The following is a 3,633-nucleotide window of genomic DNA, read 5'->3' on the forward strand; positions in this document are numbered from 1 at the left end:
CCAGCCCCCCAGTATGTGGGACAGGAGTGGGGGGGGGGGCAGGGGGAAGAAGGCAAGCAGCCCCTTGCAGGCTGGAGGGGAAAACCCATGGTTCCCACATTTTATCCTCTAAAGGAGAATCCGTTTTTTGAGTTTGTCAATGTATATTTAAAGTTTGTTCATGACCTTTTCATATATATTTGTGACCCCCTTTTGTGACCCACAGGTTGAGAAACACTTGTCTGAGAGGACCAAGGGAAATACAGGCCAGTGAGTCTAACTTCTGTTCCTGGAAAACTGGTAAAAATAATAATAATAAAAAAGAATTGCTCACCACATGGATGAGCATGACCTGTGGGGGAGAAATCAACACGGTTTTGTCAAAGGGAAATCATGCCTCACCAATCCTGCTACAGTCCTTTGACAGTATCAATAAGCAGGTGGAGCAGGTTTATCCAGTTGATATGTAGTGTATCTGGACTTTCAAAAATCTTTGACAAGGTCCTCCATCACTGGCTCTTAATAAAATTAGGCAGTCATGGGATTATAGGGAAAGTCCACTCGTGGATTATAAATTGGTTTAAAGTTAAAAAGCAAAGAGTGGGTACAAATGGTCAATTTTCAGGATAGAAAGAAGGAAACTGTTGTGTCCCACGGGATCTGTTTTGGGACCAGTACTGTTTAACATATAAATAAATTATCTGAAAAAGAGGTGTATAACAAGGTGTGCAAACTTGTGGATGGCATAAAATTAAAGTGGTAAAAACTGAGGCAGACCAAAGAACTATAGAAGGACCTGACACAATTGGTGAATGGGCAACTAAATGGTGGATTAAATTCAGTGTAGATGAGATGAACATGGACAAAAATCACTCAAACTCTACCTCCACTATCATGGGCTGTTAGCTCTTACCGCACAGGAAAGAGATCTGCCAGTCACTATGGACAGTTCTCTAAAAACTTCATCTTAGCACTCAACAGCTGTCAGAAGGCAAACTATACGTTAAGGATTATTAAGAAGGGAATTGTAAACAAAACAAAAAGTACCATTATGCCCCTTTATAGATCCATGGTGTATCAGACCTTGCATACTGTGCCCACCTCTGGTCCCCACACCTCATGAAGGGTATAAAAGACCTAGAGAAAGTACAGAGAAGGGCAACAAAGATGCTTAATGGTGTGGGGAGTATAAGCAGGTCACCCACCCACTTTCCTTACTGAGGCCAGTCAGCACCATGGTCAGGGTTACCAGCTAGTTTATTTTACAGGAGAAAGCCCTGTCACCACAGTAAAAGCAAAGAAATAATTCAATCCAGCATGCCAACAGCAAACAACTCGCCCCACCCTAAATGTTAGGGTTACGATACATCCAGGTTTTCCCAGACAAGTCCTCTTTCTTGGCCCCTTGTCTGCCTTGTCACCAATGGGCGACTGGGTGAGATCAGTGGCAATGCATAAGGGGTGCACGGGTGTGCATATGCACCCCCTAAAAGTACTGGTGCACCCCCTGACAGGCCATGCTTTCCACTTAGGTGACAGGCAGGAGGGGCAGGCGGGAGCACCGGTGCCCCCCTATGAGTGCCACCTGGGGAGTGGGAGCACCAGATGAGGTGCTGCAGCCACTTCTGGGTTCTGGGAGTGCCGTAGCCACGTCCTGGTCGGTACGATCAGCTGCGGGGTCCTCTGCCCCGGTTGGCGAGATTGGCTGCCCCCCTTTCTGGTCAGTGAGAATGGCCATTGCGGGACCCCACCCCCAGTCACTGACTGTTCGCTGGGGCTGTCACACCCCCCACCTCCTGACTAAGGGGGCACCTGTCGCGTATGGGTGAGATGGACCTATGGCCTGACAGTAAATAGCAGTTTTTTATGTTTTTAGTGAAATAGAGCCTTGAGACTGGGGACTGGTAAGTTTGAGCTGGTTCACATGACCATTTTTAGTATCCTAAGTAGGGTGGGGGAAAAGTTTATTTCCCTGCTTTCATTATTGGAAGATCTGCAAAATTACAGTTAAGAAACTTGACAGGAAGTCCAATAATCTGGAAAGTTTTTAGCAGTCTCCAAAGATTAGATAACCTTTCTGCTAAGGAAGTAAGGGTGATGATCTAACCCCATCCTAACATCCATTCCTATCTGAACAGACATCTGTAATGCAGAACCAAGGACATTTCTTTTGTGAGAATAAAATAAGTGTTAACTTTTCAATGAGCAAGGTATTCTGTATTGACTCTGCTTAAAGAAATGTTGCATGTTTCATTGACTTTATTCAGCAGTTCACAGAAGCTTTCCCCTCCCTTCAGAAGGAGAACACACAGCAGTCTGAAGTAATCACAAGAACGCAACAGCTGATTAGTTCATGCCATTTAATTTAGTGGTACGGCTATACTGGGAATACTCTATCTGTAGAAATTTATCTAGGAGAAAACCTTGTTAGCTATGACTGATAAGTGATTCTTAACTAGGGTGCCAGGGTATGTAGCCTGATCCTTTGAAGAGTATCACAAGATGTGAGGAGATAAGTAAGGTGTAAGGAGATATGCAAATAAGCTACACAAATAGAGGCTTAGGCTTGTCCCTGCCTGAACAATCCCCCATCCCCACTGCCCAGCCCCTCTGCAAAGGGGTAAGTATTATAAGATATCAGTTAGTTTTTGAAATTGGTGGTACTCAATTCACAGAAGTTATGGATGGGTGACTCAAGTTCAGTGAGAGATGCCTTGAATCCAAAAAGTTTGAGAACTGCCAAATTAAACTTTTTTTCTTTTTTTCTCCATGGTGGAAATGCCACATTCTGATTTACTCCAGACAGCATTTCAATGTCTTAGCATGCTTCCAGACCACCAGTAAATGGTAACGAATCTGGAGGAATCTAAGACTTTAACAGTGACAGCTTTCCTCACTATGTTCATTGAGAGCGAAACACAACAGCTGGGACAGAACTCTGATCCTTCTGCTCCACGAGCCTGTGCGACATATGAGGTCTATTAAATATTGAACAATTCTGAATATTATATGCAGGAGGTAGAAAAACACACTAGCAAGTTCATTCAACATGCACATGCTGAGTAAGACTTGTCACTTAAAAAAACCCATAAACAATAAAACAAACTGGATCAAAGGAAGGACTGACGCGGTGATAAACAACTTATTCAAAATTTGTGACAATATCATGGCTGGATTTTGTTTCCACTGCTTCAGCGCTGTCAGGCATTCTAACTGATGTGACCTCACACATTGACATGATTGATTAAGGCAATCCTGTTGATAAAATACGTACAGGCTTGTCCAGGGTATTAGCCATGATACCCTATGTATTTTTAATGGAGATAGAATTATTGAGGTTCCTGTTAGGTATTCTTAAAACTGTCTTCCTGCTATATTAAAATATAGTTTTTAAAACAGAGACAACAATAATTGGGTACATTTCTAGCATAGGCTTCCAGAGTCAGCTCTTGTTCCCATGCTATTTTCATCAAAAATATAGACAAAGATGGCAACCTTAAGCAGCAACATTTTTTGCAAGGACACTAAAACTTGGTGGGCTTGCAATTGTGTCGAAAGACTGATCTGAATGACGTGATTTAAGGATGACATTCCAAAAAATTCACGTTAAGGTAGCCATACACAAGTTAATATATCTGGAATTGTAGCAAAACC

Source organism: Gavialis gangeticus, unplaced genomic scaffold, assembly GCF_001723915.1.
Source record: "Gavialis gangeticus isolate Ggan-Ray unplaced genomic scaffold, GavGan_comp1, whole genome shotgun sequence".
NCBI lineage: Eukaryota > Metazoa > Chordata > Crocodylia > Gavialidae > Gavialis > Gavialis gangeticus.